Source organism: Ascaphus truei, chromosome 1 (assembly GCF_040206685.1).
Source record: "Ascaphus truei isolate aAscTru1 chromosome 1, aAscTru1.hap1, whole genome shotgun sequence".
Taxonomy (NCBI): Eukaryota; Metazoa; Chordata; class Amphibia; order Anura; family Ascaphidae; genus Ascaphus; species Ascaphus truei.
This window is the reverse complement of record NC_134483.1, coordinates 213,724,735-213,738,146: the sequence shown is the minus strand read 5'-3', so window position 1 is coordinate 213,738,146 and position 13,412 is coordinate 213,724,735. Positions and strand designations below refer to the sequence as shown.

The window sequence follows — 13,412 nt, the reverse complement described above, 5'->3', positions numbered from 1 at the left end:
ATAGTTAGGGACCCAGCGGACGCTGCGCTCCCCGAGAAGAGGCTTGGGCTCAAGCCTACGCCTCAAAGAGACAAAGACTATCTCCAGGGTGGGATCGCCCCTGGAGGACCCTCGTGTAAGGAAGGACCGGATCGCAGACGGGATCAACAAGCGGCGGATCCTTTTCGAAGTTGATTGCTGGCCCGAGTGCAGGAGCACTCGGCAGGTACCTTCATAAGTGCACCAACGTATCACAAAATATATATTTACACATAGTGGCAGCGCTGACCACGGGACAAAGGGTTTAGACTGTGGACACGGTGTGGAGATACACGGCGGTGGGTGCAAGGTACACTCCTAGTGGAGTGAATGACATTCGGTACATGGTGTGGAGTTACCCCCTAGGGGGGAGTAGTATTATAAAGATCACAGTGGTTATTGCTGATACTATGTCAAGTATAACAGTTATTCTGCATATACAGTAAAGTGGTTATATACATCTCCGTGTATGTGCTTATTGCGTATGTGGTCCTGTGTAGGCAACCTTCTACATTTATAGAACCCTACACAGGTGGAGGCGCTGCAAACCAGAACGTTCCAGAGATTCACCCCGGGCTTTCACTAGCAGGACTCAAGCCTCCTGTGAGCCTGACAGGTATAACGCACCACACCTGGTAACATTAGGTTCCCCGCACATACACTCTATATGCGATTGGGTGGGGGAATACACGTTCTATATATATATATATATATATATATATATATATATATATATATATATATATATACATGTAGAGCTTTCAGTGCCGTGTTAGCCGAGCTTCAATAATCAAAAAATAAATAGATGATACCGTTCTGTGGCTAACTAAATGCTTTTATTTGTGCGAGCTTTCGAGATACACTGATCTCTTCTTCCGGCGATGTTACAATGAATAAATATATATATATATATATATATATATATATATATATATATATATATATATATATATATATAGCCCCCTGTAAACAGCACAGGCTATACCTTTATCCCTTCTACTGTGGTAAGTCCTGTTAAGATCAGGCACCAGTAATCATCATGGGTTTTCCCCCCTTGATAGCCCCGCCCTGAGTGGTAGATGCAGGCCTGGACTCTGCTGCAGGTGTGAGCAAGATGGGAGGTTCTGCTGACATCACGAGCGGTGGGGCTAGCTCTATATTTAGCCGGCAACTCCTGTAAGGGGCGAGCTCTTTCTGTCCGCCGTAGGAGTTCGTGAAGTCTGTCTGTCTGCCGTAGGAGTTGGAGGAGACCGCGGTCTCACCTGCGCAGCCGTGCAGGATCAGAGAGAGGAGTGGAGAGACTGAGCTGCTTTTAATAGAGCGGATAGTACTATAGACCTGGTGGACCAATGCCCCTCACCCCCTGCCAGGGGTGAGGGGGAGAATCCAATCCCCACCGCGAGGATAACCTTGGAGGTGGGCCGCGGGGTATTGCAGCCCCAGCCCAGACCATCCTGTCGGAGGAGAGACTTGGAGGGAAGGAGAGGAGGAAATAGCTGTGTGGAAGGAGAGCGGAGTAATTACAGTAGCAAGGCTCTGCTGTTGTTGTTGCGGCTACTGAAGGCCACTGCATTTGGGAGTTGCTGATCTGCGAATAAAGAGACTATCCTTTGTACCAAAGACTGTGTGTGAGTTGGAGGCTATTACCCTGGGACCGAAAGGGTTCTTCTATACAGGTCCTGTCCCATAATCCTAGGAGTATAGAAGATGGAGGCGCTGCACCACTAAGAGATCATGGAGGCTACCACCCCAGAAAAAACAGAAAAAATACTGTGCGCTACTATCTAACTAACTACTAGGATATGTAATATGTAGATATATACAGTTCAGTGACTAAACCATAAAAATATGTGATAAAGAATATTACCACAGCTCCCACAGTGAGATAAGTAAAAAATAAATAAGTTATATCACATAACCGTGTTGAGGATACGGGCGTCTGCTGCTATAAACACAGGGGGTGGCTCAGCACCCCACACACACTATAGAGAATGGAAACAAAAGAAAACAGCGCACAACGCCAAATAGTGAAGCAAGTTCAACAATATAATTCAAATTAAAGGGGTAATATATCTGCGTACATATTAATGGTTGGTTAAGTGCATTTAGTGTGTATCACACTGTTTACCACTCGCAGCTGCTGTCAGGAGAGTCAGGTGCTTGCTTCTCTCAGCTAGTGCCACTCCGTTGGTTCTGGGACAGGGCATCAGTCTTTTGCTCCCAAGGGGGTTTCCCTTCAAGCAGCCAGGTTCAGCTAAAGGTATTGGTGCTCAATGAGATCACTCCGGTTTCCAGGCCGTCTGGAGCAGCTCCTGTAACACAGCAGATGGATCCTCTGCACGGAGGTTAGACCGCAGCCTGCAGGGGCACACTCGGCGTGCCACGATGCCGCTCTGTCGCGGGACGCTGTGTGATGACGTCACTATCTCCACAGCAGTGATGGAATTGGCAGGGAGGTGATACAGTCTCTCAGAGTCTCTCAAAAGGCCCAAAACAGCACACAGGATAGATAAAATCAGGGCAAAGCCAATGAATAGGCAAGGGCCAATATAAGCAAATATAAGGCAATAGAAATTAACATCCAACGCGTTTCGTAGAATTAACTACTTCTTCAGGGAATAATTAGGCCATTACCCAGAGGTCTTATATACCTCACAAAGATACCTTATTGGTTGACCAATTAAGAATAAACCAATCAACTAAAATAGGTAATGGTCAGTGTGATAGGGAAGATGTGTAATTTACTTTTAAAACAACAACTTTATTAACAAAAGGAAAAATACATATTAAATTAAAACTTACATATAGACAAAACCTAGCATAAATAATTAAAAACATGCTGGAATAAAAGAAACACAATATTAGTTGACTTAAAATAGACACCATCATTGATTATATAAAAAGATGTAACTAGAAATAAAGAATAGAACGAAGCAAGGAAAACAAAGATACACAGATCAATAGTACATCCCTTAGGTTCAAAGGGGCGGAGGGCTAAGGATTTAATAAAGTGCCCAAATGTCCACATCCTCATTTAACCCCTTAGGGGACATAGTATCTAACTTGTGTATCCAATATGTCTCTTTGGAAGATAGTGTTTTGACTCTGTCCCCACCTCTTCTATTTACAGGAATAAACTGAATCCCCTTAAAAGTGAGACTTGGCGGATCTTTATTATGGTGTACCAAAAAGTGCCTGGATACCATTTTTAATATTTCTGACGTGTTCCTGGATACGGACCTTAAGGCTGCGTTTGGTTCTGCCTACGTATTGATACCCACACGCACATTCCAATAAGTATACAATATGTGTAGATATACATAAAATAAAGTCATCAATATTAAAAACGTCCTTTGTGATTTGTGAATAAAATGTGTGTTTGTCAGGGTGTTGGTATTTACAAATCGTGCACTTACCACAGATATAGTTGCCCTTTGGTTTAGGCCCTAGCCAATTCTTTTGCGATGTGGTTTTATTATTACTTATAAAAACATCACTAGGTGCTAACAAGTTTTTGATATTTTTGGCTCTCCTATAGATAAACCGTGGTTTGGTGTTTAAATGTGATCCCAAAATAGGATCATTGCACAATATACCCCAGTGTTTATTAAAAACCTTTTCAATGTCCCTATGAACAGAATTAAAATCTGTAATGAAGGCCACGTTAAGAGTGTCATTTTTTATATTTTGACCTTCTTTGTTTTTAGTCTTGGATCTATTTTGAATTAGCATATCCTTACGATCCATATTACGTACCCTTATAATCTCTCTTTCTAGAAGTTCCTTAGGATATCCCCTCTCTCTAAATCTCAAAAATAATTTATTAGCCTGTTTGTTGAAAACCTCTAAACTACTGCAATTACGTCTGAGTCTAACAAATTGCCCTCCTGGTATATTTTTTATCCATGTATTTTTGTGATTACTATTCGCCATCAGCAAGTTACTAGTATCCACCTCCTTAAAGAAGGTCTCAGTTTCCACAGTGCCATCCATTTTGGAAGTAAGTCTTAAGTCCAAAAAATCTATCTGGGTGGCATCCACCTTGTGTGTGAACTCAAGGTTGTAGTCATTCCTGTTCAGGTTAGCTACAAATGCACTGGCCGAATCGTAATCACCATCCCACACACACAGGATGTCGTCTATGTAGCGTCTCCACACAACGACATTCCTGTGGTATGGTTTGTCAGGCATGATGAACTGAGACTCCCACCTTCCCACATACAGGTTTGCGAAGCTGGGGGCAAATCTAGTACCCATTGCAGTTCCGCAAACCTGCAGGTAGAAAGTGGAGAGAAACAGGAAATAATTATGTTTCAATATGAAACTAATAGACTCTAGAATAAATTCCCTATTTAATGGGTGCAAGGTGGAGTCTAATTCCAAAAAGGAATTGACAGCATCCAACCCTTTCTGATGAGGTATATTAGTGTAAAGGGATTTTATGTCACATGTAATCCATACATATGAACTCTTCCATTTGAAATCTTTAAATAAGTTTAATACTGCTGTAGAGTCCTTCAAATAAGAGGTTAGTTTTCCAACATACAGTACGGTTGGAGAAAAAAATCAACATATTGACTAAGGTTGGCTGACATAGATTGTATACCTGACACAATTGGGCGTCCAGGTGGGTCAACCAAAGCCTTATGTATTTTCGGCAGATGGTAGAATATGGGGATCCTTGGAAATTCAGAAAATAAGAAAGCAAACTCTGTTGTGGTGATGACGGATAGGGCTACTGCGTTATCTAATAGTGCTTTTAGCACCCTTAGATATTCAGCTGTAGTGTCTTTAGGCAATTTCACATAGGACGATGTATCGTTAAGGAGCCTTAAAGCTTCTTTTTCGTAGTCACACCTGTTTTGGACTACTACGCCCCCACCTTTGTCTGCCTGTCTTATAATTAGGCTTTCATCATCTTTCAAAGTTTTAAGGGCTAGGGACTCACTTACACTGAGGTTGTGTTTAATATCACCTGACTTGAAATTACGAGATAAAATATTAAAATCATTGATGACCATATTAAAAAATGTATCAATGTGATGACCCTTGGAATGTGCGGGATAAAACTTGGATTGGGTTTTGAATTCAGTATGTTTAATTTCTATTTCTGTATCTGAGTTACTTACAGAAACCATTGCAGCCTTGTCAGAAATAAGATCCCTATCCCATGTTAAAAATGGTTTTTGAGGCAAAAAGTGACACTGTGTGCTCATTTGCATTTCATTTCCCAGAATCCCTTGCTGCAGTGGAAGTGCTGTATGCTGGGTGATGATGGGGAAAGGCGGGGTTGCAGACCTGCCTAAGACATGCAGATGAGCATACAGTTGTATTTGCATATATATATATATATATATATATATAATGTATGTCTAAGGTGTAATTCCTTTGCCTCAGACTTGCTCCACTTTTGTCATGATACATAGATCGCAAAGTTTCTTTGCAAAACCCTACTATAGAGGTCCAGATTTTCTCAACTTTGACATGGATATTGCTGTGAGTTAATGTTAAAATAAAGGAGCTGTGTGTAACCTACTACGGACTGAAGTGAAATGAGATGATGGGAATAGACTGGCCCAGGCGTATGTAAGTGTTGGGCCTGAAAGAGGGCCACCCTATAAGTAGGTATTTTGAAAATATGGAGGAGGTAAGGGTGGTGGACACAAACAGAGGGAGATGAGGAGCAGAAAGGTATTTAAGGTGATTGCGTGTGAGGCCAGCACTCATGCCTTCGATCACATGCAATTTGCATTAGAAATATATTAACAGATGTATTTGCTAAAGGTTGAACGCAGCAATTACTTTAATTGTATTGTCGAAATAAATAAATGTAATTTCAGGATTGCTACTGTAGTTAGAGTGCAAATCAGTAGGTATGGTCTAATAAGAAATGCAAGAGCATTACATTTAATGGCAGTATTGCAAAAGAAAGATTGACAGCTATATGCATATTCACATGCTACTCACTAAACTCCGATATCTGGCGATATTGAGCTATCGCCAAAACACACCACCTACCCCATGTTACCTAGTGTAGTGTACGTATATAATGTACAGTATAAGTGAATAGAAGATGCACACCTCACCAAAGCCAAGCATGGCTGTTGCTAGAACTGCTGGTGGAGAGAATACAGTTGCACACCAGTTTTAATCAAGAGCGGTATTATTTAAAATATCAATGTTTCGGTGTTATATCACACCTTCATTAGGACAGGCCCTGGTGAAGGTGTAATATAACATCGAAACAATTAATTTTTATATAATAAATCTCTTACTTAATAAGGGTTAATGCTGCAGTATTCTCCCTATGTAAATGTAGCCCCGAGGAAAATTTAAGCTTTCTGGCCCCCCTCCGCGCGTGCCGTGCGGTAGCGGGTGCCGCCGGAGGCTGCGACGGACCCGCCGGCAGTTCGCGAGGGTGGGGGCCAGTGCAGGGAGCAGCGCGATGCCCTGCGGTGCAGGCCGGTTGCCGGGGACGCGATCGGGCCGTCGCTAAGGCCGCGATCGCGTTGCCACCAGCCCGGCTTGTAAAGGAGAGGGCGCCGCCATTGCGTGTAGGTTCGCGCATGCGCAGTAGTCAGCCAGCGCAGGGAAGGCCCCAGAGAGATCGCGCGAGAGTAGGACAGGGGAGGAAAGGATTGCGGCGACCATTGGAAGTTCGCGCATGCGCAGGGCTAGTGCGCACGTGACCCCAATACATAGACAGCCCCCTGGGAACTACAATTCCCAGGAGGCATAGGGAGACAGGCACCAGGTGCCTGATAGCGGCCAATAGGGCTGGAGGAAGCTCAGCCCGGGAATATAGATACATTTTCCCGGGCTTTGCATGCGTCAGTCAGGCTGAGGAGAAGGAAGGAGAAGGAAGGGTGCAGGGAGCGAGTGGCTCCTGCACCAGGTAAGGGTTCTCCTTAGGTCCCCAGGCAGGCCCCAATTCCCGGTAAGGGCAGGGGGTAACTGAAGAGGGACGGCCCTAGATAGGGAAGGTCACCCTTAGGTGTGTGAGGGTGCAGGTTTGGCAGTGCCACAGCGGGTAGTGCTGTGAGCACTGACAAATAGGCACAGGGTGTGCAGTGGATGCTGAGTGTGTGCAGTGTGTTTGCTGCGGGTTCCAGGTTGCTGTGTATGAGTGTTGCATGTTGACGCTGCGTGTACTGAGTGCAGTGTGTGTGCAGCGTGTGTTACTGTCTGCAGGCTGACTGTGAGAGCTGTGTGTCGGCTGCAGGCGCTGTTAGTATCAGTAAGTTATTAGGTTACAGTTAGGGACTTGGGTAGTAGGGGAGGGGGGCAGGTTATTAACCCCGCAGGCCCTAGGAGTTACCCAAGCCACCATAGGTTGCGGTACAAGAGGGACCGGCCCTAGGTTAGGGTTGCTGTTCCCGGGAAACGGTTGGACCCACGTTGGGGTTCACAGAGACTGTGTTCCAGAGTGGGACCGCTCTAGCGGTCCGCACGTGCAGGAGTTCGGATCCACGTTGGGGTCCACGGAGAATGTCACCTGGATAAGATCAGACGGATGCATCGCACGTCTGACCCTTTGTGAAGATCGTTGCAGGCCCGAGCACCGGAGTGCTCGGCAGGTAACGCTGTATCATAAGTGCACCACCGGGCCCTTAACTAAATTAGTGACTGCGCAGTCACCCACTACCTCCGTAGGAGTACGAGACATTGGGTGTGGGGGATCACAGGACACTGGGTGTGAACACCAGACATTGGGCTGAGGTTACACGGATAGAGCATAAGGTTATGTCGTGTTATGGTTTGTTATGTTCTCAGTAAAGTGTTAGTATTCTTTCTATCGTTATGTGTGTTATTGTATTTCTTACCCAGGGCTATCTTTCATAACGGGGATCCTGGGTAAGTGGAGGCGCTGCACCAGGTAAATGGTAAGGGTTTCCCCAGGCTCCCAGCTAGCGGAGGCTCAGATCTCCTGGAGCCACAGGTGTTATACAGTTACCAGTAGTCCCTTAGAAGAGGTGTGCCGCAAGGAAAGGGACCGGTTAGACCACAAGGGGCCAATGTGAGATTGGGTGGGTCAGGCCGGTTCACAAAAAGGGCTACATATATAATTTCCACAATAGAGATAGGCATGATAGGACTAGCCAACCTAGAATTAAGGATTAAAATACTCATATTTACAATGTTATAATTATAATATATTAATCCCTTACAACTTCAACTGACCTGCTAGTCATGGTTAACCCATGAATAGTTGGCAACGTAGGCTACTGTATTTCAGGCTTAAAATGTGCACATACTGAGTAGATGTTATGCTTTTCTTGTTTTTTTTTTTAATGGGCTGTTTATGTTGTGTGTTAACCCCTTTGTTGCCTGAAGTTATTCCTCTGCAAAGCTTTGAAAGCCTCAAACATCAAAGGGGTTAAATCAATTTTACCATTGGGATTTATTAAAAGGGCTTTTACAATACATAACTCTATGGTGTGATATCTCCCCCCCCCCCCCCAACACACATACACACATTTGCATCACTCAAGCAGATTAACACACATTTCTATGCTAATGATTATTTGTATTGCTTGTGTTATTTAACGTTGAGTACCGCTTTTTTGGTGTATGCAAAAGAGATTGAATATCACAACCCACTGATTAAATATGACAGATTCCCAATAATGTAGCTGTGATCCTAATTATTTAAGTCTTTAATGGAATAATATCTACATTTAGGAAATCATAAACTTCTGCATCTTTCTTCCACAATTTGTTGTCGACGAAGCGATAAATTTCCTCTCCTTTTATCTTATGTGTGTGGAATTGCTGAATTTGCAATTTAATCTCCTCAGAAGTCCTACTGTTTGAAAAGCATAAAACAAATGCAATAACTTTGCTAAATATTATTGGGCATGTGCAGTAGTTCACTAGTCAAGTTAAACTCCTAAGCCCATGTTCTCCAAATACTGTTGTGCCTGCCACCTTCATGGCAGACAAAAAGACTCTTCTAGCTGAGTAGCTGAAAACAAAATTGGAAGGGAAAAGGTAATGGGAGATGCAATGGCTGCCCAGCAACCAAAAAAGCAGGGTGCTGCTGCATTACACATGTATGTCCATGCAGAGAATAATAAACAGAGAAAAGGCGTTGAGAGATCGAGAGTATATATAGCAAGTGTCCACATTTAAAACAAGTACATTTCCAGTATTTTGCTCTGTCATTTTCTTAGCACTATATTGGATACATTATATAGCAGGGTTCCCCCGGGGCCCCCCTTATTACCTCTGCTTGGCAGGTATTGGCGCTGGTGCCTCCGGAGCCAGCGGCAGTCCTGCCAGCTCATCAGGAAGGTGGGGGCCAGTTGCAGGGAGCGCTCCGGTACTCCGGAGGCTCTGCGGTGCATCGGTGTAGTGGGGGCTGCCATTTTGGTTGTCTGCGCATGCGCAGAAGGGTATAGACCGTCCAGCGGCCATATTGAGTTGGTGCGAGAGCTGCGCATGCGCAGGAAGTCACGCATGCGCAGGAGATAGCACTCAAAGTGGCAACCCATAGGAAGAGGCCCTGAGCAGGGACTACACATCCCATGAGCCTTGGGGGCTATCACATCCAATAGGGCTTTAGGATTTCTACACACTAGAATCCTGCACAGGTGGAGGCGCTACGAGCAAACATTCCAGGATACACCCCAGGTTCCCATCAGTGGAGGCTCAGGCCTTCTGTGAGCCTAACAGGTATTGCACCAGACACGGTAATACATGTAGATTCCCACACATGGTCCCTATCTGAGATAGGGGGGGAAGAGAACTGTGTTACAATTATTTAAACATATTTGAGCACTGATCAATTATATATGTAACAGTGTTCCCCCTCCCCCCTCCCAATCGCAGATAGGGGCCATTACAGGGTTATGTGGTGCATACTTGCTGGCAACAAGAGGGCTGAGTCGTCCGCGATGACTTTGGGACACAGTAACAGGCTTCTGGGGTCCATACCTCAGATAATACATAGCAGAGTGAAGTGCCTCCATCTGCCGTAGGCTCCAGGGATATGGAGATGATCTTCCACGGCAGAACTTGTACCTCTCTCCCCAGTTAGATCACACACCAGGCCGTTGGTATATTGCAAACAGGAATGGTTTATTACTACACACTTTGCAGTAACACAACAGCTACTCAGCAGTCTTCTGCCGGATACTGTATCTTTAGATCAGCTCTCACTGGAGATGGTCCCTGGACCGCCACTACAGGCCAAGGGCACCCGAAGCCATCCTAGCTCTTCCCCACTTCCCTAGTGGAGGCAGAGGTATACGTCCACACTAACTCCTCCCCGCAGGGAAGAGCACATGGGAAGGCCCCAATCTCAGGCTCCCAGTCATGTGACCTGCCTTCGTCAGAGGGAAGGAACAACCTAAATTTTTAGGGTGGTGTTTGCCTTTAAGAACAGCCAACAGGATGTACCACCCCCTGCTGTCACTCAAATGCAGCACCAAATGTGAAGGGGAAAACCCCATTATGACCACTGGAAAGGCCTGCTTCTATCAGGACTTACTGCAAGGAGGGAAGCAAGCTAGCAGCCACAGTGGGCATGGCCACACACACACACAAACACACACACACACACACACACACACACACACACACACACACACACACACACACACACACACACACACACACACACACACACACACACACACACACACACACACACACACACACACACACACACAAACACACACACATCTCTATATCTATATCTATATATATATATATATATATATTTCTCAAACCGTGGTATGTATATCTCCCTGTCTGTACTGTGTTCCCTGTCCCTAGCGACAATCTCATTGGCCCGTCACTCCACCTCAGGCCAATCAGATGGCTTCCTTGGCCCGCCCGCCCCCGCACACCTCTCATTGGCCTGAGGCGGAGTGACAGGCCAAAGGTCCAACACACACACAAACACACCCCGCCATCACCTCCCCCCGTAAGTCACACCACTGCGCTTCCCACCTCAACTGATGGCCACAGTAACTCACCTATTTCAGGCGCGCAACCTCGCGCCTCAGGCCAGGACCCAGGCCCACACATGCACGCGCTTCCTGCCGCCGCCTGCACGTGCCTCAGTCAGACACATCGAGGGACCAAGCGGTCACCCAGGGGGGGGGGGGATCGAGTCACGGGGAACGGGGGGGGCGAGTAACAGGGAACGGGGGTTGAGTCACGGGGAACGGGGGGGGGCGAGTCACGTGGAATGGGGGAGCGAGTCATGGGGAACCAAGCAGGGGGAGCGGCCAGCTGATGAGCCAGCAGGGGAACGGATGCCTGGATGGGGGGGGGGGGGGCATGCATGCGGATACATAAATTATGACAATACATATGCCCCCTGCTCTCCACCCCCCCCACTCCCCTTTCCCCCCCACTCCCCTTCCCCCCCCTCCACTCCTCTTTCCCCCCCATCCGCTCCCCTTAAACTCCCCTCCACTCCCCTTCCCCCCCTCCGCTCCCCTTCCCCCCCCTCTGCTCCCCTTCCCCCCCCTCCGCTCACCTTCCCCCCATCCACTTCCCTTCCCCCCATCCGCTCCCCTTTCCCCCCCTCCGCTCCCCTTTCCCCCCCTCCGCTCCCCTTTCCCCCCCTCCGCTCCCCTTTCCCCCCCTCCGCTCCCCTTTCCCCCCTCCGCTCCCCTTACCCCCCACTCCGCTCCCCTTTCCACCCTCTCCGCTCCCCTTTCCCCCCCTCTGCTCCCCTTTCCCCCCTCCGCTCCCCTTTCACCCCCCCTCCGCTCCCCTTTCCCCCTTCCGCTCCCCTTTCCCCCCTCCGCTCCCCTTTCACCCCCACTCCGCTCCCCTTTCCCCCCGCTCCCCTTTCCCCCCTGCTCCCCTTTCCCCCCCCTCCCTTTCCCCCTCTCCCTTTCCCCCTTCCCCTTTCCCTCTCCCCTTTCCCCCCTCCGCTCCCCTTTCCCCCCCACTCCCCTTTCTCCCCACTCCCCTTCCCCCCCTCCACTCCTCTTCCCCCCCCATCCGCTCCCCTTAAACTCCCCTCCACTCCCCTTCCCAGCCATCCACTCCTCTTCCCCCCCCTCCGCTTCCCTTCTCCCCCCCTCCGCTCCCCTTCCCCCCATCTGCTCCCCTTCCCCCCTCCGCTCCCTTTCCCCCCTCTGCTCCCTTTCCCCCCCCTCCACTCCCCTTTCCCCCCCTCCGCTCCCCTTTCCCCCCCTCCGCTCCCCTAACCCCCCACTCCACTCCCCTTTCCACCCTCTCCACTCCCCTTTCCCCCCCTCTGCTCCCCTTTCCCCCTCCGCTCCCCTTTCCCCCCCTCCGCTCCCCTTTCCCCCCCTCCGCTCCCCTTTCACCCCCACTCCGCTCCCCTTTCCCCCCCGCTCCCCTTTCCCCCCTCCCTTTCCCACCCTCCCTTTCCCCCCCTCCCCTTTCCCCCTCCCCTTTCCCCCCCTCCGCTCCCCTTTCCCCCCCTCCGCTCCCCTTTACCCCCCTCCGCTCCCCTTTACCCCCCTCCGCTCCCCTTTCCCCTCCTCCGCTCCCCTTTCCCCCCCTCCGCTCCCCTTTCCCCCCCTCCGCTCCCCTTTCCCCCCTCTGCTCCCCTTTCCCCCCTCCGCTCCCCTCTCCCTCCCTCCGCTCCCCTTTCCCCCCCATCCACTCCCCTTAAACTCCCCTTCCCCCCCTCTGCTCCCCTTTCCCCCCTCCGCTCCCCTTAAACTCCCCTCTGCTCCCCTTCTCCCCCCCCTCTGCTCCCCTTCCCCCCTCTGCTCCCCTTCCCCCCCTCTGCTCCCCTTCCCCCCTCCGCTCCCTTTCCCCCCCTCCATTCCCCTTCCCCCCCCTCTGCTCCTCTTCCCCCCCTCCGCTCCCCTTCCCCCCCTCTGCTCCCCTTTTCCTCCCCTTCCGCTCCCCTTTTCCTCCCTCTCCGCTCCCTTTTCCTCTCCACTTTCCCCCCCTCTGCTCCACCCTCTGCTCCCCCCTCCACTCCCCTTCCCCCCCTCCGCTCCCCTTCCCCACCCCTCCGCTCCCCTTTCTTTCCCCTCTGCTCCTCTTTTCCTCCCCCTCCGCTCCCTTTCCCCCTCCCCTTTCCCCCCCCATCCGCTCCTCTTCCCCCCCTCCACTCACCTTCCCCCCTCCGCTCCCATCCCCCCCATCCACTCCCCTTTCCCCCCCATCCGCTCCCCTTAAACTCCCCTTCGCTCCCCTCCCCCCTCCGCTCCCCTTCTCCCCCCCCTCCGCTCACCTTCCCCCCCTCCGCTCCCTTCCCCCCCTCCGCTCACCTTCCCCCCCTCCGCTCCCTTCCCCCCCTCCGCTCCCCTTTCCCCCCCTCCGCTCCCCTTTCCCCCCTCCGCTCCCCTTCCCCCCCCTCTGCTCCCCTTCCCCCCCTCCGCTCCCCTTCCCCCCATCCGCTCCCCTTCCCCCCCTCCGCTCCCCTACCCCCCCTCCGCTCCACTTCC

General features: G+C 49.6%; 1 long non-coding RNA gene across 1 annotated transcript in view; it reads left to right on the top strand.

Annotated features, from left to right (window-relative positions):
- Positions 1-3,221, top strand: part of LOC142470247 (uncharacterized) — a 31,983-nt gene extending 28,762 nt beyond the window's left edge. Inside the window, exon 3 of the long non-coding RNA XR_012789253.1 lies at positions 3,149-3,221. This is a non-coding gene — a long non-coding RNA (uncharacterized LOC142470247). The remainder of the gene's footprint in view (positions 1-3,148) is intronic.
- The last annotated feature ends 10,191 nt before the right edge of the window (positions 3,222-13,412 follow it).